General features: G+C 43.4%; 1 pseudogene; it reads right to left on the reverse strand.

The window, feature by feature from the left end:
* Positions 1–279: 279 nt before the first annotated feature.
* Positions 280–12047, reverse strand: LOC125399349 (group XIIA secretory phospholipase A2 pseudogene; annotated as a pseudogene).
* Between the last annotated feature and the right edge of the window lie 11814 nt (positions 12048–23861).

A 23861-nucleotide genomic window follows, 5' to 3' on the forward strand; every position in this document is an offset into this window, starting at 1 on the left:
GTCTTCAAGCTTTCCTTTCCATTTTGGGGGAGCCATTGAGACAGCGAGGTCCATGAAGGCAAGCATGCTGTCCTCTCTACTTACTCCCAGTCCTGAGCATGCTCTTCTCTCTATTTCTTCCCACCCTTCACTCCTTTTCACTGTGAGGTTTTAAGATCAAAACACAGTCAAGGAAGGTCTTACAATGACCTATTCCAAAAATAAGGTGGTTTTAGGAGGTGGATGCATGCTCTTTAACTGTCCTTCATTCTCGTCTGCCCACTGGCTTCAGGTGCTTCCTTACAGACCTGTTTTTTCTTCATAACGGCACCAACATGTGGCTTGCTGACTGTCCAGGTATGGCTTGCAGCCCAAATGTATAACACTGTCAAACAGGAGTTCCACCGTTGTTTCACACGCCCGGACGTTCTGAGCAAGCCCTGGAGTCTTTTGCACGTCCCGGCAGATCCTGGAGAGGCAGTGCTGGAACTCCTTGTCACAGCCGTTCTTGCTTTTCCCACAGGTCTCATAGCACCTGTCTTGCTGGTTGCAGCACTTTGTCGGGGACAGGATGACAATGTTCAGATGAACACCGAACAATGGAGAGCCACATCCATTTGGTGGGGACAGTTTAAATCCGTAGCATGGTAGAGGCTTTGACCCGTTGCAGCATTTGTACTGGCAGAGCCGTTCTCGCTGCCCAGCAGGTCAGGCGTGGTGTGGAGGTACGTGTCGATCTTGTGGATGCCCTTGCAGATGGTCTTAAGGGTGGCCCTCCAGTCGAGGGTCTGGTCCTGTTCCTGGCCTCGCCTGGCAGCCAGCAGGAGCAGGAGCACGGGCCCCTGGGCAGGCGTGGACGGTTGGCTGGGCTGGGCAGCGGCCTTAAGACAGTTTCTTTATTCATTAACCAATAAAAGCAACACATATAAAGAAGGACTTCTCACATCAGAAGGCTTTATGAAAAAAAGACATTCAAAGAGGCAGTGGTCAGATTATTAAGAATTATATATTGTCTTAGTCTATTTTCTTCTCTGTCATGTAGCTCAGAATGGCCTTTTGTTTTGTTTTGTTTTTTGAGATAGGGTTTTTCTGTAGCTTTGGAGACTCTCCTGGAACTCACTCTTGTAGAGCAGGCTGGTCTTGAACTCACAGAGATCCACTTGCCTCTGCCTCCCGAGTACTGGATTAAAGGTGTGCACCACCACCACCTGGTCACACTCAGAATGGTCTTGAACTCAAAATATTCGTGCCTCCACTTCCTAAGGGCGGGGATTATAGGCAAATGCCATTATACCCACCTCTTGGTCCATTTTCTATTGATATAACAGATACCCAAGGTTACTTTACAAAATAATGTGGCTCATTTGTCTGTAATTCTGGTGCCTAAAGTATTCAAACAGCCTGGTGTTGATGCCTAGAGGGGGTCTCCTAGGTGACCCAAACAAGGTAGAGAGGCGAGAGAGTTCATCATGTGCAGGGGTCAGCTCTTGGGTGACATGTTCTTTTGACCACTTGAGCATTCTTAATTAGTTTTAGCACAAATTAATCCATATACAAAGGACACATGTTTTAAGATAATAGATTCTGGAACTCTTCACCACTACCTGACACCCCTTTCCTTGAAACTTTCTCTCTCCCTTCCAGAAAGTTTTATATGCCAAAAGCTAAGTTGGAGCTGGGATGGCAGCCAAGCATAGGTCCCACAAACCTGGAACGCGGAGGCAGGTGGGAGATCAGGAGTTCAAGGTCATCTTCAGACACGTATTGATGGGCTACACAGGACCTTATCTTAAAACAAAGCAAAACAAAACATCAACAAAAACGGGCAGCAAGATGACTCCTTAGGTAAAGTGGTTGCTGCCAAGACTGATGGCCTAAGTTGGATCTTTGGACCCACTTAGTGGAGGGAGAGATTAATGCCTGAAAGTTGTCCTTTGACCTCCCCATGATAGTCTATGACAGTCATGCATCCACTCACATGTACACAGGTATACAAATAAATGAAAACATGCAATAAAAATCAAAACTAACAAACAAAAAGAGCAGAGTTGGTATTTGCAAAGAGAAAGGGAGGAAGCTTTAGGTTAATTGTTATATGATATGAGATCCTTAAAGGGGAAAGAGCAAAGGTCAGAATAAAGATGAGTAGGTAGAAAAGGTCAAACGTAAGCACCTTGCTCCTCCTATTAAATCAACCCCTGGCAGCTGAATACCTGAATAACAGTGTCTCATTCAGCAGATGGTTTCCCAAGTGGGTGCAGGGAATCCACCTATGCTGAGTGCTAGCAGTCAAGACGTGAGGGATGTTTCTATGGACACACACACACACACACGCCAAGGTTAGTGGCTAGAACAGATAGTTATCCAGTTTTTGAGTCCAGAGGGCATGAGTCAGATGATTTCTAGACATTGGAACAAAGGATCTTCAGAAGGGGGACCCAGGACAGGGAGTGGCAAGCCAAGATTTCCTGGTTTGTGGTTCAAACATCTCTGGCAATGGTAGATAGCATCTCAGTCATGGTTATTTCTTGGGCAGAGCACAGAAGGATCCAATATCTTCTCACCAGGATTTTTTTTTGATTATGCCAATACAGACCCGGGCAATCAGGTTTCTGTTCTTAGACATACCAAATCAGAAAGATAAGAGAAAATCTGCAATTATCAATTACCAGAAAAACCTAAAAATTGGCCATTTCTGTCAGAAGTACAGAAAACCTGTATTTGTTTGACTTGATTATTGATACATAAATACAAAAATAATGATTGACAAATTGGTGAGTTTTGTTTTTTTCTGGTTTTAATTTTCCAAAGTAGGGTCTTGCTATGTCACTCTGGCTGGCCTTGAACTCATGGCAATCCACCTGCATCAGTCTTCTAAGTTCTGTTATTACAGGATGAGACAATAATTTAAGGTCTTTTTAAGTTTCTTGGAATTTTAAAAACATTTATTTATCTATTTATTATTTATTTATATGTATGTGTGTGAGAGAGAGAGGGGAGAAAGAGTGCACACTTGCATGTACGTGTATATATGAGTGCATGTGCCGTAACATACATATGGAAATCAAAGAAAAATTAAAAAACCAAACCAAACAAACAGCTTTGGAGCATTGTGGGTCCTGGAGATGAGCTCTGCTGTGGACTGAAGCAAGCACTTTTATTTGAAGAACTATCTTATCAGTCAGCCCCTGTGGGACTTTTAATAAAGCAACAGCAGTAACAGCAGCAGCAGCAGCAGCAATGGAGGATGAGGACGAGGAGGATGAGAAGGAATAATTTATCAACTTCCTGTGAATGATGTATAGCTTAAGGGAAAAGAGGAAGCAGGTTCCTCAAATGTGGAGAGAGGGCGCTAAAGAGGTAGCGATGTTCAAATAGAGTACTTTTCTCCTTACCGTGATTCACTTCACTAAAGCGACTGAAGTGTTTGCTCATGGTTTGAGGTACGCCCACTGTAGCAGAGAAGGCATTGATTGTGTCTGGAGTGTGGTGTGGCTGGCCGCATTGCACCTGCTAAAGAGAAGCCGTGATGAACGCCTGTTCTCAGCTCACTCTCAACGTTTCATTCTGTCTTGGCATCAGAATTGTATTTCCTGTTTGGGATGGATCTTCCCGTCTCAGTGAAGTCAAAGCTAGATTTGTCTCCTGGGTGATTCTAGGGCCTGCCAATTGATAGAACCCCCACAATGCTCATCAGCTTATCCAAGGGCAGATTTATGAATCCATCAGCTTCTACACTGGATTTAGAAAGCTTCATCCCGTGCCATGAAGCATGGCATGCACGTACATGCTTGGGAGGGTCTTTCTCGTGAATCGGGCAGAGGACAAAGCGCACTCACGGCAGCTGCTTGCTGCAGCTTTCTGAGAGGAATCCGAGAGAGACAATATCTGTCAGGGAGTGATGGGGGACTTAAAAATAGCCACAATTAAGATCCAAAGAGAGTTCATTACAGCACAATTAACAAGGAAAATTGGTTATTTCTGTGACATAAGCCGCCTGAAAATAGTGGCCCTACTCGCTAGTGGTCAGGGTGCAGCAGGGCCGATCAGGGTAGGAAGGAGTGAGGCATGGATTGCAAGCCCACCTGTATTAGTGGGGCATGTTCGTTCAGATGGGATAAAAAGGTTAAGTATCACGTTTTGTCGTGCTGGTGGTTGTTCTTGATGAAGCTCTGTCGCACAGCCTTAAACTCATCCTTTATCCTCCCGCCCCAGTCTGTTTGGTGCTTGGATTACAGACGTGTGTTCCCACACCTGGCAAACATCACTTTTGAGTTGACAGTTCAGCCCTTGGAATTTAGCATATCAAATGCCTGGTCGGTTTAATTTTTGTTTGCCAAGGTGAAACAACAAACTCATTAAGAATTTTTAGGTGTTCCCTAGGGACTCCCAAAATTAATTCAAACTTTAAAAAGAAAGATGAACTCACTCCCGACACTGCCTGGGGCACCGGGACCCAGAGGCTCTATGGTCCAGGACCTAGGATAGAATCAAACACAACCAGAGGGGGAAAATGGCAGTGCAATGACACCCAAAGATATTCTGCTCTACTCATAGATGGTTGCCTGACCCGGTAGTCATCAGAGAGGCTTCATCCAGAACCTGGTGGACACAGATGCAGACCCACAGTCAAGCGTTAGGTCAAGCTTGAGATACCCAATTGGGAAGAGGCCGAAAGAGTTGTAGGAATCAGAGGGTCAATGACATCACAAGCAAATCCATAGAATCAACTAATCTGGGTTCATAGGAACTCACAGAGACTGAACCAACAACCAGGGAGCTTTCATGGGACTGACCTAGGCCCTCTGCATATATGTGACAGTTGTGTAATTTAGCCTTCTTGTGAGTCTCCTAACAGTGGGAGCAGGGCTGTCTCTGACTCTTTTACAGGCTTTCAGGACCCTATTCCTCGTACTGGATCACCTTGCCCAGCCTTAATACAAGGCAAGGTACTTAATCTTACTACAACTTGATATGCCTTGTTTTGTTGCTATCCATGGGAGGACTGCTCTTTTCTGAACAGTAATGGAGGAAGAATGGATGGGGTGGGGGGAGGCAGAAAGGAGATAGGAGGAAGGACTGAGAGGAGATGAGGGAGGGGAAACTGTGGTTGGGATATAAAATAATTAGGTAATTAAAAATGAGAGAGAGAGAGAGAGAGAGAGAGAGAGAGAGAGAGAGAAAGAGAAGGGTCTTGTTGGACACTGGATGTGCTGAGGCAGGAAGATTATCATAAATTCAAGGCTAACCTGGGCTATCAAGTGAGATCCTATCTCAAAACACCAATAGGTAGGACCTGAAGTGCAGGTCAATTGGTGGATGCTTGCCTAACATGCATGAAGCTCTGGGTAGGCACTCAGGACCACATAAACTGGGCATGGAGATTCATGCCCTGTGATCCCAGAACTAGGAAATAAAGGCAAGAGGATTAGAATTCAATGCCATTCTTGAGAATACAATGCGTTAGAAGCAAGTGTTGGATATATAAGATACTGTCCCTAAACAAAAAAGTTACATTTTTTTAAATAAAACTTTTCAAATTTGATTTGAGGAAACTTGTCAGAAATGTCATGTTTGGATGTTTGATTTGAAAAGATAAAGGACGGTTATATAGTGTTAGTTAGTTATCTACTGACCAAAATGACAGTAACCGCTTTTAAGTTCATATGTTGTAATACAAAATTAAATAATGAATAAATAAAGTATAAAATTAGCTGGATGGTGGAGATGCATGCCTTTAATCCCAGCACTTGGGCGGCAGAGCAGGAAGATCTCTGTGAGTTTGAGGCCAGCCTGGTCTACAAGAGCTGGTTTTCAGGACAGACTCCAAAGCTACAGAGAAACCTTTTCTTGAAAACAAAACAAAACAAACAAAGAAAGAAAAAGTGTAAAAATTTTAATCCTATGACAAAATACTCAAGGTAAATTACAAGGAGGAAAGATTCCTTTCAGCTTCTGGCTTCAGGCTTCAGGCTTCAGTCCTTGGTCACATGGTTCTCTTTCTTTGGGCTTGCAGTAAGAATGCACAGCAGGGAAGGACAATGTGGTAGAGAATGGTTATTCACCACATGGCAGCCAAGAAGTGTGTGTGTGTATGTGTGTGTGTGTGTGTGTGTGTGTGTTTTTAAAAGTGATAAAGACAACATGTAGTATAGGAAATTAGTTTTAAACTTTTTAGAAACAAGGAATCTACACACTGAGGTGTTGTTTTCTTTTTTAAACTGTTACACACAACAAGAAATTCATTCTCATTGTACATTTTGTTCTCTGACTAAATTATCATTTTACAGTTTTAGGAATATAGGCAACATAATAAAAGCGCATTTCACTAGTAAATTCAGGTGAAATAATTTTATATGAATTATATATGTTTATTTAAAGAACAATATTAAAATGTGTTTATTTACTAAAAATTGTAGAGAACATATGAACATAATAAAATATTGTGTGATGTGGGATTCCCCTCTGTATGCTATGAATATGTTTTATTGCCATTGGTTAACAAAGAAGCTGCTTTTGGCCAATGTCTTAACAGAACACAACTAGGCTGGAAAAGATATATAGAGAGAGTAGGCAGAGACAATGAGAAACCATGCAGCTACTACCAGAGATAGATGTGACAGAACCTTGCCAGTAGGCCATGAGCCTAGTGGTAAAATATAAAATAATAGAAATGGGTTAACTTAAGATGTAAGAGCTAACTAAAATACGTTTAAGCTATTGCCCAAACAGTATTGCAAATAATATAATTTCTGTGTGATTATTTCAAGTCAGGGTAGTTGGGAAACGAACTAGTGGCCTCCCCCAACACTTGTGGGTAGGAAGTTAACCACTATTTTTTGTCAGTTTTAGGAATACTTAATTTACATAAACATTGTTTTTCTTTTGTCTGAATCAACTCTCAAAACTCTTTTGAGGAATTTTGGAAATATTATCTAGAAATAAAAGAGAATCAAAATGTAAGTTATATAAACATAGAGATGCATAAATATGCAGACATATTGAAGTAAAAATTTATGGCCTGTATTAAAAAAATGTAACCGTAATTCATGTACAATAAAAAATTCATTGGTTTATATAAAGTAGTTGGATCCAAATTGTGCTTTTGGCAGATGAAACAAGCTCACCTCTTCAATAATGCCTGAAACATTTTATCATTATTTGTCAAAAAGAATTTTATGAATTTCACTTAGTTTTAAAATTTGTTTAGTTCATGTGTGTGTATGCTTTGCCTGCATGTGTGAGTGCATCATATGCATGCAAGGCTGAGGAGGTCTGAAGAGAACAATGAGTCCCCCGGGAATGGGAGACACCTTGTAGGCCCTCAGAATTGAACCCAGGTCTTTGGCAAGAGCAGCCCATAGTCTTAGTCACTGAGCCATCTCTTCGGGCCCTCATCAAGCCTGTTTGCAAACAGCTTTAATCTTGTTCTTTAAATGTATCTTCTCACAGACACCAAGAGAGTGCTTGTTTTAAGGTGAGAGTGTTTACAAAATGCTTTTGGGTATAGAAGTACAAATGTGTCCGCCTGAGAGAGAGAGACAGAGAGAGAGAGAGAGACAGAAAGAGATATTGATTTATGGGGAAGGGAGGGAGAGAGTGGGCAGGGGTGGGAGGGAGGCAAGAGTTGAGAGGGATCAGTATGCAAAGTATACATCTGTAAAACTATCCAAAAATAGTTAAAATTCAAGTTATTAATTAATTAAAATAAAGTAAAATCAAGAGCAAAAAACTTTCTGGTCACAAGAAGTAAGCAAACTCCAGTGTCCCTCAGGAGTGAGATGCCTTCAGTTTCAGATCCACTGATCTGAGCAACTGGACAGCTGGGACTGGGACGGGATTGTTTCCAACACAAACAAGGCAGCAAGAGCAGAGACAGCCAGGGCTGCAGCTCCTTGGTAAGGCACCGGCAGACAAAGAAAATGCTACCCGAGCACTCTGTATCTTGGGTGCCTCTCCAGCCTGCTCACCTGATGCGTGACAAACCATGCCCTCTCAGCCAGCAGAAACTAGACTGGTTACAAGAGACTGTGATGGACACAGCGCCAAACTGTCACAACAAAAGAGATAAAAGGAAAATCTCATCTAGGCTGTGTGTGTGTGTGTGTGTGTGTGTGTGTGTGTGTGTGTGTTTTAATTGGTGCCCCACAGCAAAGACAGTCTAAACACATTCTGTGGTCCTGTGTTTGAAATCTCCAGTTTGTGAGGCTGGCTTGAACAGGCTTCGGACTATGCCTGCATTATAACCACGGTTATTCTGATCATTATTTTAAAAAAATGACAGAGAAAACAGGAGCAAAGGAAAACAAGGGCCTCTGGGAGTCCAAGGATCAGTGTTCAGTGAAGACTCACTGGCACATCTCAGAGTCACAAACAACTAAGTCTTACAAAGGTTTTCCTCCTAATGGAATTTGGAAGGGAAAAGGCATACCCACCTGGACTCTCCAGACAGAAACCCAGGGCTCTGGCTTCAGTAAAAATGTGTGCCTTCTGTTGCCTTGGCCTGCAGGCCTGGACTTCAACTTCAGCCTCTGCAGCAAATAAGGGGTCCCAGCTGTTCCCTAGCAGCTTCCCCTCTTCCTTCCTAGGCACTCCAACCTGGACTCTGGAAACTAACCTGACAAAAGACAGACTAAGAGAATAACGGTTTCATTATGGGCCTTGTGCTTACAAGAGTTTCCCAAAGAAACGAGAAGGAGATACCGAGAACGAAAGCTTGTATATCATCTTAAGCTAAACCAGGGGAAAGTAGCTCCAGGCCTCTGGGTGAAGGAGGCCAGGACTGGGGTGGAGGTGAAGGAGGACCTGTGGCCAGTGGCGTTGTCTTGTTATGCACACAAGACATCCAAGGTCAGATGAGTTGTCTGCAGAAGCATCTCTCTTTACAGATGCAGTGTCCTGTATGTGCGTCTCCTTCGAAAAGGAGCAATTAATACTCAATTTTCTCCATTTCTAGGCAGTAAGGACATTAGTCCCAACTACTGTTTATTGTCTCTGCTGGTTATTAATTGTCATTAATTCAAGATGATCCATGTACTAAAGATGTGTATTTTCAGGTAGCCTATTCCAGCATTGTGTTAGACTTATCCCTTTGTGAGCATGTACCTGATAGGACAGGTGACTATGAGGGAGAGAATGTAGAGATATTTTATTTGTAGTTTAACAAATAAATCTTGCCTGAAGATCAGAGAAGCAGTGCAGCCAGCCACTAGAGAGACCTTCTACCTCTTCCGAATCCTCAGACAGACGGGGAGATCCTGTCTCTACTAATCCTCAGACTGCATGCTCAGACTGCACCTCCAGACTCTATCCAAGTCATTTTCTCCTCCTGCCTTATAGTCCTATCTCCATCCAGCCATGTCTCTTCCTGTCTCCACCTCCCTAGTTCTGGGATTAAAGGCATGTGATTTCCAAATAATGAGATTAAAGGGGTGAGCCACCACTGCCTGGCTCTGTTTCTCATTGAGACTGGATCAGTCTAGTATAACCCAGGGTGGCCTTGAACTCACAGAGGTCCACTGGCCTCTGTCTCCTGAGTGCTGGGATTAAAGATGTGTGCCAGCACTGCCCGGTCTCTATGGTTAACTAGTGGTTTAGCTCTGCACTCTGATTTTCAGGCAAGCTTTATTATTTTGGTGCATGATTTCAGAGGCTTCAGTCTACGGCTCAGGGGTTTCATTGCTTCTGAGCTGTGGTGAGGCTGAGCATCCTGGAAAGGAGGTAGGAAGAAGCAAAGCTGGAGGCTGGAGAGGTGGCTTGCTGGTTAATCACACAATGCTCTTTTAGATGATCCACATTTGATATGCAGAACCTACAGGGGTGGTTTACCAAGCTTGTAACTCCAGCTCAAGGGGGTCCATCGCCTCTGACTTTCCAGGGCACCTATACTCAAGTGCACATTCCTCCTACCCCCAAACTCACACGTAGTTCAAAAGAAAAGTAAATCTTTAAAAAAAGAAGAAGGGGGGGGGGGGAGAAAAGCTAGGGCTGCTGAGGGGGCTGAGTGTGCAAACATGCTTGTCACACATGACCTGAGTGCAAGCTCCAGAACCCACGGTGAAAGGAGAGAATTGACTCATGGAAGTCTTCTAGCCCTAAAACGTGCCATGTCACACACACACACATGCACACACGCACGCATGCATGCACGCATGGGTACAAGAACACATAGTATTACAAAAAAAAAAAAAAAAGAAGTAGAGTGATTGTCTCATGGTGATCAGAAGGGAGGCAGGAAGGGACCCAGGACAAGACACAGACTCCCAAGGATATGCTCTTAGTGACCTATTTTTTTTTTCCAGTGAGGATGTTCTACCTCCTGAGATTTCCAGAATTTCCCAATAACACCACTAGCTGGGGACCATTCAGCACCATTCCGCCTTTTTGAGGGGACACTTAATTTCCACACTGGAGTAGCTCTGCTTCAGCTTCATCTTGAATCCTCTTTCTCCTTTGATTTCTGGAGGTTTTTTCTCCAGTGAGTGTGTTCATCTCCTTTCATTAGTAACTTCTCAGGCAGCCCCAAGAAACCCCCTCTCCTCTTAATTTTTAAAAAAATATTTATTTTATTTTTCTTTATCTGTATATATATGTGTGTGCCTATGCAGATGCCCCTAGAGACCAGCAGAGAGGGGGTCAGATCTCATGTAGGTAGCTAGAATTACAGGCAGTTGTGAGCTTCCCTGATGTGGGTGCTGGGACGTGAACTCATGTCATGTGGGAGAGCAGCAAGTGCCCTGAATCTCTGAGCCATTTCTCCAGGTCCTCTATGAAAGAAGAACAAAATTCCTTATATATTTATGTATTTATTTGTGTGTCTTGGGGGTGTGCACGCATACATGCAGAGGCCAGAAGAGGGTCTCCTGCGTTCTGTACTGCTCTTCATCTACGCCTTTGAGTCGGGGTCTCTCCCTGAAGCAGGGGCGTGCGTTTTCTCAGCCAGGCTGGAAAACAGAAGCCCTGGTAATCGTCCTGTCTTTGTCTCACTCTCACGCTGAGATACTAGGTCCTCTGCATATACACATACGGTTGTGTAGCAGGGTGTTCTTGTGGTGCTCCTAACAGTGGGGGTGAGGGGTGTCTCTGACTCTTCTGCTGCCTGCTCTTGGGACCCTTTTTCTCCTGCTCGGTTGCCTTGTTCAGACTTCATATGAGGGTGTGTACTTAGTTTTACTACAACTTGTTATATGGTAGTTGATATTCCTGGGCGGCCTGCTCTTTTTGTTTTTCTAAGGGAAATGGAGGAGGAGTGGATCTGGGGGAGAGGGAAGGTGGAGAGGGGACAACTGGGAACAGTGGAGGGAGGTGAAATGGTGGTCTGTATGTGTTGTATGAGAGGAGAAAATAAAAACATGAAAAAAAAAACAAAACACTGAGTCATCTCTCCAGGCTTCATTCCCCTCTCACATCACCCCCAAGATAAATAAATGTGAAGAAAAAAATTCTCATTTTTTTCCAGATCCGTTTTATTTTGAAGTTTATTCTTGCCCGTGTCCCACGGGGCTCCCCATCATCTCTCTCTAAAAGCAGATAATTTCAGGGCTGAATTCTGTCTCCTCATCTGACCTTAGCCCTTCTCATGTGCTTTTCTCGTTTGTTCTTATTACACGCAACCCTCTCTCTTCCTTCCGTTTCCTCTCATTAATAACTTCCCCCGGAGTCTCCTGAGTCAGCCTCTAAATCACCCTCCCAGTTCTAGCACCTTTGCCTTTTCCTGTTCTCTGCATATTTCCTCAGAGTGTATGCTTATGCTCCGAATTCATTTCCTTTGCGAAGTTAATCTCGCCATTTAAGGGAAAAGATAGGAGCCAAGCACGGACTGTGTGGAGACAGCTGCAGCCTTAGGTGAGAAACAGCAGCAGAGACGGGCAAGTCCCCTGGCTCTCTCTTCATACCTCGTTCTTTTCTGCGAAAATGAGCAGGGTGGTCCGGCACCGGTTAGAAACTCAGAGTGCAGGCGGGTTCGGTGGATGCATTGAAGAGGGCCAGCCAGGGACTGTGGGAAAATTCGAGCACAAAGCAGCATTCAAAGAGAACATTACCCCGCGCTCAGCTCTGGTTACTGCCATAGCGACGTGTTGGTCACCCAGGGCAGACAGACAGCCCAAATTTCAGTGCTTATCAAGAAACTGATTAAAAGAAAGAAAGAAAATGTGAATAGTTCTATACCAGGAAGGACAAAACCGCCACAGAGAGAAAAGACAGAAGCCTGCTCGGTCCTGACTTTCAGTTGGCAGCCCTGAGGAAAATGATAGCTGACCATAATAACATATGCCTGTAACCCCAGCAGATGGTGGGCGAAGGCAAGGGGTTGTGAGTTCAAGGACACCTGGGGCTACATAGCAAGACTCTGCCTCTAAAACTCTAAAATAAAATGAAATAAGTTAATTCTCTAATTTTTATTTATTTATTGGTTTTTCGAGATAGGGTTTCTCTCTATAGCCTTGGTGCCTATCCTAAGAACTTGCTCTGTAGACCAGGCTGGCCTCGAACTCACAGAGATCCACCTGCCCCTGCCTCCCAAGTGCTGGGATTAAAGGTATGTGCCACCACCAGCCAGCCTAGTCTTCTAATTTTAAAGGTGAACCGGATTCTAATAAGAATCAAGCAAAACACATGTTATCCGTGGGTCAGATTTGTGGAAGTTAGATGAGATGGTGTGTGTGTGTGTGTGTGCATGCGTGTACATGCGTGTGTGCATGTGCATGTGTATGTGTGTGTGTGTATATGTGTGTATGTGCGTGTGTGTATGTGTGTGTGTGTGTGTGTGTGTGTGTGTGTGTGTGTGCGCACACGTGTATTCAGGTCCTCCTGTTCACAGGCCTGAGAAGGATTTCAGGGGCCCTACTCTCTCGCTGCCTTACTCTTTTGAGACAGGGTCTCTCACTAAACCTGGAGCTAGGCCCAAACTGTGGTGATTCTTTTGCCTTTGTCCTCACAGAGCTTTGGTTACAGGTGCATGTGTGTCTATGCCCAAATGTTCCCCTGGGTGCCATGGGTCTGACCTCAGGTCCTCATCCTTGCACACCAATCACTCTTACCACGGGACTTTCCCATTGTTTACAAGTCTAAAATTTCATGACTCTTGGGTTCCTGCTAGGAGGAGGTGCACATTCTTTCCCGCCTCCACCATGAAGTGCCTTTGCTCCCAGCCTGGTCAACACATCTGCTGGGTGTGTGAGCCTCCTGCCTTGGCTGACCTTGGGATGCATAAGTGAGTCTCACAGATAGGTCAACCCTTCATAGTGGAATTCTTCTCTGTTTCCTTGTTTGAAGGCAAATTTCTGTCGTGCATATTGCTATAGTTTGGATCTGCCTTAAGCATGTCTCCCAGGGGCTGTCTGCTGGGATCCCCATTGTGGCAGTGTCTGTGGGCAGAGTCCTCAGAGGTGGGAGGTGGTTGGGACCTTGAGAGATTCGAAGGGATTAATGCAATTGGGTGGAACTCCTGTTTGTAACCTTGACAGCAAGTTGTTATAAAAAGAACAAGCCCTTCTCCACCACGTCTCTTTGCTTCCCCTCTGACCATGTAATTCCCTCCCCCACATCGCAATGTCTTCTGCTGTGCTGTGATGTAGAAGGGAGGTCTTTAGCAAAGGTGAAAACAGGGGACTACTCAACCTGGGATGGTCAGCCTGCAGAACTGAGTGAATAAATCTCTCTCTTTAATGAAATTCTAGTGTCTAGTATTTTGTTAGAGCAAAAGGCAAATGGTCTAGGACACTTGGATTCTATGTCACTGAGGCTCAGAATCCCAGGCAAGGAAATGGATGTCAAAAATGAATGATGGTTGGGGCTGCTTAAAGTGACAAGAAAGCCACTGGGCGTTGGTGGCACACACCTTTAATCCTAACACCCAGGAGGCAGAGGCAGGTGGATCTCTGAGTTCAAGACCAGCCTGATCTACAGAGTTCCAGGACAGCCAGGGCTACAAAGAGAAACCCATCTTGAAAATAAAAAGACAGGAGAGCCGACATGAACGGGCACTTGGAAGCTGCTTTTACTAAGCCACGTTGTTATCTTACCTGATAATTGAAAATGGGATGAAATCCCATATTTCTGCCTTTATTTTGTTTTTCTGTCTGTTTGTCTACCTCTTTGGCTTTAGCTGAAGTCACAGAGATGAGTCATCCCCCTTAACCTCCCTCCTGGAGTTGTCTTGGATTCTGGGAACAGCGGAACTCTGTAGGACTGAGCTCCCACCCCCACCTCACAAGAAGGCAACTGCCCATGAAGGTAAGGCAGATGTCATATCTCCTCAGGACCAGCTTGCCCTTGCAAGCAGTAAGCGCTCCTTCAGACCATCTTTCAGAACTAGAGCTGGGACAGTGATCCAGGAGACCACACCTAGATCAGGACTTCATGACCACGCTTGCTTCTCCCCTTCCTGTCTTCTTATATTGAAGTCCAATGTTTGTGCTTCTACCTCACAGACAGTTTTGGGGTCATTAGATTCCTTTATTTGTGTTTTTGCACTGTGGCTACACTGAATAAATGTCCCAACTTTTTAAAAAGATTTATTTATTTATAATGTCCACAGTGTTCTGCCTGAATGTATGCCTGCAGGCCAGAAAAGGGCATCAGATCTCATTACGGACTGACGGTTGTGAGCTACACGTGGTTGTTGGAAATTGAACTCAGGACTTCTGGAAGAGCAGCCAGTGCTCTTAACTGCTGTGCTGACCCATCTCTTCAACTCCCCCAATTTTTTTTAAATCATTGTTTGTTTCTTTAATTGGTGGATCAGGATGGGTGGTCAAGCCTGCCATGCTGAAAAGTCTAGAACCCAGACTTCTATCTTGTTACGAAGGCTACCTTTACATCTTAACTTGCCTGACATTAAATCTTCTGTAGACACCTTTCTTTTTAACTTTACGTGTTTGGGTGTTTGTGTAACATATGTGCAGTGCCCACAGAGGCCAGAAGAGGGTATCAGATCCCTTGAAACTGGAGTTACAGATGGTTGTGACCTGCATGTGGATGATGGGAATTGAACCTAGGTCCTCTGCAAGAGCAGCAAGTGCTCTTAACCACTGAGCCATCTCTCCAACCCCCTATAGACATTTCTTCCAAAAGAGTTGCTCTGGCTGTCGCTACAGGCCCGCCTTCCCTGGACTAGAACCTCTGTCCCAGCTCCCCTCTTGCATACGTCCAAGAATGGTAATGTTTTCGTTAAACCTGATAGGTCTGCTTCTTTGTCTTCTTACCCATGACCAACATTTGTGCCTGAAACCATGAGGTAAAACAAAGTAAAGCATTCTTCCTCAAGTTGTTTTTGTAAGCTATTTTTGTCACAATGGCAAAAGTCTATATTTATTATTATGCATTATATTATATTTAGTATAAAATAATACAGTATCCAATACATGTAGAAAGTACTTTTGCCCTGCAATTATCAGTGCTGGTTACTTAAAAACAACACAAAACAGATCTCCTGTTTATTTTTTATTTTTCTTTTGTCATCGACATTTTATTTAATATTTCAAGATAATTCATAGACAGAAACCAGGGTTACTGATACAATCCAAGACATAAGGGATTCTTGAACAACCCTTTAAGATTTTTCTCCCCTGTTACTAGACACCAACAATTCAATATTCAATTCTCATCTTCCTTAAAAAAAGACATATTTTTATCATTTAGGATTAGCTGCATGTATGGGTCTTCATGTGGGTATGTGTATGTGAGTGCAGGTATCCTTCAGAGGCCGGAGGTGACAGATTCCCCTGGAACTGGAGTTACAAGGATTGCGAGCTGCCCAACATTGTGCAGAGAACCACAGAGCCCTGGCTCTGTGAGTATGGTTAGCTTAACTTCAGACCCATATCTCAAGTCCTCAGTCCTTATCTTGATACACTACACAGCCAAGTGTGCTTTCCCCTTTAGAGAACAGAAAGTCGCTACTGGAAGCCACCCACACCCGGGCTCTATCACCCCCACCTCTCCTAACCCTAGCACGTGCTTCTCCCTGGCCCTGGTCTGTGGAATATGAACAGAAGTGGTACGTGGCATTTCTAGTCAGGCCTGAAGGAGAATGTATAACCTTGCAACTCTCTTTTCCCTTCCACCAGCTGGATTCATTTGAAGACGAGGCCCTGGGGGAAGACTGAACTACAGGATAAAGGAAATTGGATTCCCAAATCACAGCAATGAGGAAATCTGACCAGGGGCCACATGTCTTGAGTGCTTAAGTGAATGGGAAATAATCATCTGTCAAATTTGGATCATACAGTTTTGGTCTATAATCTTTTTGACATTACTCTAGTTAATACAAAAGCTTGTACCTCAAAAGATGTGTAGCTATAATAAAGGTCTGCTATCGGCTGCCTATTTGGGCACCACTGCACAGGGACAGATGGTGCTGGGATGGTAGAGCCTCATGTTACGCTTTGTGAAAATATACAAGCTAGAGAGAGAGGGAGAGAAGGGGGGGATAATTGGCTGTAATGTCTACAAACCATAAAGGTGACCAACATGGCAAGATAGGATCTACACTAGTGGCATTGATATCTTGGTGGTAACCAACAACTGCTTAATAGGACTTATGGCCCACTCAATAGAAGCATGTTCATGCCCAGTATTGTAAACCCAGAAAACTACTTATAGCTGGGAGGCTTTGGAACTTAGAGAGGAACTTACTCTCAACCAGTCTACTTTCTAGCTGCATTTTAAATATGTATCTTTAGAGTCACAGAGGAGTATACCTCTCATTCTTTGTCAAAGAAGCATCTTTTCTTTTTTTTTTCTTTTTTTTTTGCAGCAGATGGAGATCGTTATAGAAAGACAGAGTGGTCAAAATGCAGAGATCAACTGATGGTGGGGGTGGGGTAGCCCCAGTGACTACATCAACAACACATACCTTCATCCCTTACATCTAAGGCTCAGGGAATACCTAGGAAGAGGAGGAGGAAAGGGCATAAGAGTCAGAAGACTAGAACCTCTGCTACAAGGTTATGCCTTTCCTCTATGACAGGGAAAGTGCAACCATTAAATCTCAATGATATGGGCACCCAAACAAGGCCTGAGTAATGGCATCACTAGCTGACATGCTAAGGTGAATGGAAGAACTCTCGTGGACTCTCACCTTAGGTCAAGAGCTATCGGGAATTAGAGACTGGTGATAAAGGGAAAATCAGTCTTCCCCAGTAACCCTAATTGGTTGTTAAATATCAAGAGTAAGCTCTAAAAACAGATACATATACGTAGCCCTACATGGACTCAACAGGTTGCATTTACATATTTATATGTATGCATACACATAACAATAATAATTAAAGAAAAAAGAAGAGGTGATGAAGAAGTGAGGGTGGATCTGGGAAGAGTTAGAGGACAGGGGTGAATAAGACCAAAGTGCATTATGTGAAAGTCTCAAAGAATTAGTACAAATATTACATTTTAAAATTATGCTTATGATCACATGAAAAGCAGAATGCATTTCTACAAAGGATTGATGATTTCTATATATTTGCAATTATTCTTTCTTTAAAAATTTTAGATTACATTACTTATCTGCCTATTTGTAGATATCACAGTATGCATGTGGAGGTCACAGACAAACTTTGGAGAGTTGGTTCCCTGCTTCTACTCTGTGGGTCCTGTGATTGAATTCAGATCATCAGGCTTGGTAGCAAGTGCCTTTCCCCACTGAGCCATCTCATCAGCCTAAATCTCTTCCTTCTTATTAGAACCTTTTATTATAGTTCTTATGTGGGTTGATAAAGGGGTAGGAAATTTTCTTCCTGTAGACAGCTGGTTGTTGTGAGTTCTAATCTGGCCTCTAATTCATGATCCTCTTGCCTCATTCTCCCTTATAAATTCTGGGATTACAGGCATGTACCAACATACTGGGATTGTTTTCTTCTTTATTTATTTTATCAAAATGTTTATTTGTGTTTTTGGCATGCAGAATGCCTTGTTTGCATTTATGTCTGCACATCACATACATTCAGTGTCCTCAGAGGATGATCCCTGGGATCTGGAGTTATGAAGAGTTGTTAGTCACCATGTGGATGATGGGGACTGAACCCAGGTCCTCTGCAAGAGTAAGTGATCTTAACCATTGACTCATTCACTTAGGCCCTGTTTTTAATTTAATTTTTAATAGTTACTTATTTGTATGTATGCATATAAGCAGAGACTGCTTGCTCGTTTCCCAACTGCTCAGACCTGAATAATCACACAAAAACTATATTAATTGCAACACTGGTTGGCCTATTAGCTCAGGCTTTTTATTAATTAACTCTTACATCTTAAATTAGCCCATTTCTATTAATCTGTGTATTTGTACAAGACTGTGGCTTACTGGTAAGGATCTGGCATCTGTCTCCTTCAGCAGCTACATGGCGTCTCCCCGGCTCTGTCTACTCTCTCTATATATACCTCTTCCAGCTTGGCTATATTTTGCTCTGCTATAGGCTGAAGTAGCTTCTTTATTAACTAATGATAATAAAACATATTCACAGCATATAGAGGGGAATCCAACATCATATGAGTGTGTATGTGTGTGTGTATGTGTAGGGGCACACATGAAGGTCAGCTTGTATGTGTGTGTGAGAGAGAGAGAAAAAGAGGGGGGTATGCATTGAGGTCAAAGTACAACTTGTAAAAGCTCTCTATGTAGGGTTCTGAGTATTGGACCCAGGTGATCAGAACTGATGACAGATGCTGGAAGGCAGAGCATGTAGGTCAGTTGTAGAGTTCTTGACTGGCATATTCCAGGCCCTTTGTGTGTGTGTGTGTGTGTAACAATAGAACCCCAGCTCTTGCATATGCTAAGCATATGTTCTACCACTGAGCTACAGTGGTAACCCATGTGAAACCTTAGAGTAGTGTCTAACGTAAAATAAACACCAGGTGAATATTAACCATTATTTACTTAGAATTTTCTTTTTTTTGTGGTTTTTCGAGACAGGTTTTGTAGCTTTGGAGCCTGTCCTGGAGCTAGTTCTTGTAGACCAGGATGGCCTCGAACTCACAGAGATCCACCTGCCTCTGCCTCTTGAGTGCTAGGATTAAAGGAGTGCACCACCATCGCCTGGTTTACTTAGAATTTTCTTTAAACATGCAAGTAACCCTGAGAAAGCGATACTCTATCTTTGCCTTTTATCTTTTGGATTTAGAAAGCCACACCAGGAAACAGTTTGTAGAGATGGCATGGTAAGACCTGTCTGTGATTACAGCACTTGGGAGATGGAGGCAGGAGGGTCGATAATTCAAGGTACTCTCAGCTGCGTAGTAAATACCAGGCCAACCTGGGGTACATGAGGCCTCACCAGAACCAAAGCCCCACCCACCAAACCAATTTGTCTATATGAGAAAACAACAACATCTTTAGAGAAAATTAATCCAATTGCTTCTCGGAGGCCTTTTGACTAAGATCAAGTGCAAAGAAAATTAATCTAAATCAATTTCGGGAAAAGACTATCTCTAAGTCATTTCATTAATCATGGCATTCCAGCTGCTTCTAATTTAGCTGGGAGAAGCCAGGCTATTGTATATAGAAAAAAGATGCATGAGGAGAAAGACGACAGATTCGTGAAAAACGAATGAAATAATAAAAAGTACTGTGTATTTTTGGGTGCTGACACTAAGTCCCTCTCTTTGGAATTTACCCCCGAGTACCCTTCTTGCTGCTAGGAGGGCATTGACCTATTGGCTCCAGGCTGTCCTCTAGGGCAGCTCAGAGGCGTGATGCACCCCTCACCTGAGATGAGCCCATCTGGCCTTCCCTTGGACCGGATGTGGAGCCAGTTCTCCGAGAGTCCAGCTTAGCAGCAGAAGCCTATCAGTCATGCCACATCAGGCCTGGAGCTGGTTTATGACTGAGGAGAAAGAGCCAGGACGACAGGAGAGCAGGACCTGCGAATAAATGAAGGGATCTGGTCTGAAGAGATAAGAACGGGGCAGATACTCAGAACAACTCCACAGGGAGGCCACACAGCTCTGGGATTTATGGAGCGTGGCCTCCGTTTGACAGCTTACCAATTCCCGTCCTCAGCTCCCACGAGGCTGCATTCAATGGCTCTTTCATGAGTTCTAGGGCCCTTCAAAATAAGCCTACTTCCAAAACCTCTGCGTTAGCTGAGTCAGTTGCTTTTCCTTTCAACCAAGGACTTGGTAATGATGCGGTCAATGACTGAGTCAGTTTAAATACAATCTCCTCATCAAACGTGCTTACATAATAGCGATCATTAGCAGGGATACCAGCCGTACAAAGTCCACCTTTGCTTGGGATCAAAGGACTATCAAACTTTCTGGTACTGGGATTATGCTACCCTCCCCTCCACTCCCAAATTCCCATTTTGGGTCTGGATTCTATGCTTTCCATTCCTCAGAGACCATCTCTGCAGTGATTTGAACTGATGGTTTTAAATTTTTCCAATATCTGATCATATAAGTACATTTTTAGATGTTCTTTTATTCAGAAATTTTTGGGTTTGGAATGGAGTGGATCCTTTCTTTTCTTTTTCTTTATTTCAGCAATAGAAATTCATGTTTATTAAAGATAAATTTAAAAAAATATTTTATTTTATGTGTGTGAATGTTTTGCCTGCTTGCATGTCTGTGCACCATATGTGTGCCTGGTGCCTGCAGAAGTCATTCAGGTTTTTGATGATCTGGAGTTACAGATGGTTGTGATCTACTATGTGGGTGCTGGGAATTGAACCTGGAAAAGACACTTTAGGGGTAGTGCATAGACATGGTCTTTCTATATTGCTGAGAATGGCCCCTGACTATCATAATCACCCTGTCTCAGCTTCTTGAATGTTGGGATGGCAGGCTTTGCTACATAGTTTAGATAATATAAATAAGTAAAAGAGAAATTAAAAAAAATGTCACTTACATCAACAGTTTCTAGGCCACTACTCCAACAAAGTCAACACATAGTCACTGGGGCTTGCTTAGCTGGTAAAGTGCTTGTCATTCAAACATAAGGACCTGATCTGAAACCCATGAAAAAGCCAGACAAGCACCTGTAACACCAAAGCTGGGGGAGGCAGAAACCAGCAGATCTCTGCAGCTGCCTGTCCAGTTAGTCTAGAGGAATCAAGTTCCAGGTCTGATGAGAGACTGTACCTCAAAAGTAAGGTAGAGAGCTACTGAGAAAGACTCCCAGTGTTGACCTCTGGCGTCTACACACACACACACACACACACACACACACACACACACCACACCTCATTACCTTGTACTGTCTTCAAGAATTCATATGATCATACTGGGTCATTTCTTTAATAAACTCATAGACATTTTCTTCAACTAGGTTATCAAGAACCAGAATTTGAAATTAGGCTTCTTATTCTGATGGCCAGTAAATAACACTTTTGATTCCCTTGTCTTCTAGGAAATGAAAAAGTATTGTTACCTGACAGCTAGACCCTCTTTGTCTTGGAGAAGGAGACTGAAGCCATGGCCCTGTTCTTTACACTTGGTTCCTGCTCATCCCTGTGCTGATTGGTGGAAGTGTATTCTCTACTCCCTTCTGTCCCAATGGTGCCCTGTATTTCCTGCTAAGGCACAACTTGGCTTCAGTCCCAAAGAGGCCTGCTTGGCTACTCTGTTTCATTTTCTTTCTTCTTATTTTGGGTTTTTAGTGATCTGTTCATTTTCTAGGAAGCAGTATTTCATTGTTTCCTCTTCGGGGGCAAACATTCATTGTCTTTGTTCCTCTTACCATGGTCCCTTGTGAGGTTTAATTGATCCTCTGGGACATAGCTTCTGTCTCTCTTTCTTTTACACATGACTTTTTACTGTGAACTATTTATCTCCATTACACACTGTTAAGGTGTATACAGTCAAAATACCAAATATCCTGTAATATGGCCACTCCCCACTCTGGTTTTCTGAGCCCTCCCTTCTATTTTCAGACTCTTTTGGAAGGACCATTTTAGATAAATAACATTTTTTTTTTTGAATTGTCTACCAAAGACATATGTTCTCGTTTTGCTTAGCTCCCCACCTCCTTCTTTCTCTGGAATTTCACATTTTACTTTTTATGTGAAGAATCCTCTGGAGTTTTACCAGGGGATCCAATGGCCACCTAATTAGCTCAATCACTCTTGCCTGCAAAGCATCCTCCCTGGGGGTCAGAGGTTGCGGTAATCCGTAGCAGCTGGCACAGGCAGACTACAGGATAATGCTTTGATAGTTATGCAGGTCATAGCTATTAATGTAATTCCTATTATCAACATCCACCTTGAATAAGATGGACATGGTCCTGGCTCTTAAATAATTCATAGTCCGATGGTGGTGGCGCACACTTTTAATCCCAGCACTCCGGAGGTGGAGGCAGTCAGATCTCTTTGAGTTCAAGGCCAGCCTGGTGTACAGAGCTAGTTCTAAGACAGCTAGGACTGATACACAGAGAAACCCTGTCTTGAAAACCCAAAACAAGACAAAAACACTCATGATCTAGTGGGATGTGTTAAATACACCAAGCTTACCTGTGGCCGAAGTGAGTTCAGTTTTAGAAAAGCACAGACCAGGCGGGAATGGTAGGAAAAGGATACTGTGTGGCAAGTTGAAGGAGGAGTAAAGAGTGTTCTAGAAGGATAAAGTGCTGGATAAAAAACCATAAACTATAGGAAGGGGTGTCTGAAGAACTCAAAGGCCACATGTAGCTTTATGAAGTGGGTGTGCACTGAGGTTGTGGGTGGCATTTGAGGGACAACAGAAGATGAAACCAGATTAAGATTTTTTAAAAATATACTTTACCCTGAGGATTCTGGGAAATCACTGTAGAATAGTAGGTAGATATGATTGGATTTGTAATGTGTAAGGAATGTCAGCCTCCACTACTAGTGGAGGCCAAGGCTATGACCCTGGAAGGTCTTTCATATATAGAAAGCTATTTCGCCAATGAACTGAAGGTCAAAGGGGTCAAAGGGTTCACCAGTACTTGAACACTTACTATGTCTTCCTCCTTTTCTTTTTTGTCTCCACCTTTCTTCTCTTTTTCTACGGCCTCATCTTTCTCCTCCCCACAAACATTCTCTTAGGAAACTCTGAAAATTTGAACAGTTCAAAGTCCTTCCTTCCTTCCTTCCTTCCTTCCTTCCTTCCTTCCTTCCTTCCTTCCTTCCTTCCGTGTGTGTTTGTGAGTGTGTTGCTGGTGTTGGCCTTGCACATACTAGACAAGTACTTCTCTTGCCCCTAGTGTTACAGACACATGTGAGCATGCCCAGACTTTTTATGAGGGGGCTGAGGATTTGAACTCAGGTGTTCCTGCTTGTGGTGCAGTTGCTTTACTGACTGAGCCCCAATCTTTGAGCTCAAATCCCTTTACACTGAAAGGATATAGCACTCTTGAGATGTTGTAGTGTTTGGAGAATCCTATTAGGCCATTTATGAGTTCAGCCCATCATCACATTGACTAGTGTGTCCATGGGAAACAGAATCAGTGAGGAAGCCAGGGATTTGTTCGGAGTCCAAGCTAGAGAGGCATGATTCAAACTCAGGTTGTTCTGCCTCCAAGTCTGATGCAATTCTCCACCCCACACCTCATTGCTTGGTTCTGTGTTGGAGCGGTTGTCTATGCAGTCTTTAGCTCTGCAACTGTGTAGCGTCTGCCCAGTGCCCTTGGCCAAATAAGCTTATAATCCGGTTGATCAGGTTTGTTTCAGCTTTTCCTCACTGTGCTAGCCCTGCGAAACTGGAGCCAGCTGAATGAATCTGCCTTGCTGAAAAACCAGGATTCAGAGGATGAAAATGGACACTCTCATTTGCAAAAGTTTTTATACTGACTCACACAGCAAACACCTAGAGCCAAAGGCTTTTAAAGATCCACTTTAAGTAAAACTGCATGTAGATCGGGACTTCATCTCAGTTAAATGACTCAAATTGTTGATTCTACAGCCTTACAATGACACTGATCCCCTCAAAGC

Source organism: Myodes glareolus, chromosome 3, assembly GCF_982192425.1.
Source record: "Myodes glareolus chromosome 3, mMyoGla1.1, whole genome shotgun sequence".
Lineage (NCBI taxonomy): Eukaryota > Metazoa > Chordata > Mammalia > Rodentia > Cricetidae > Myodes > Myodes glareolus.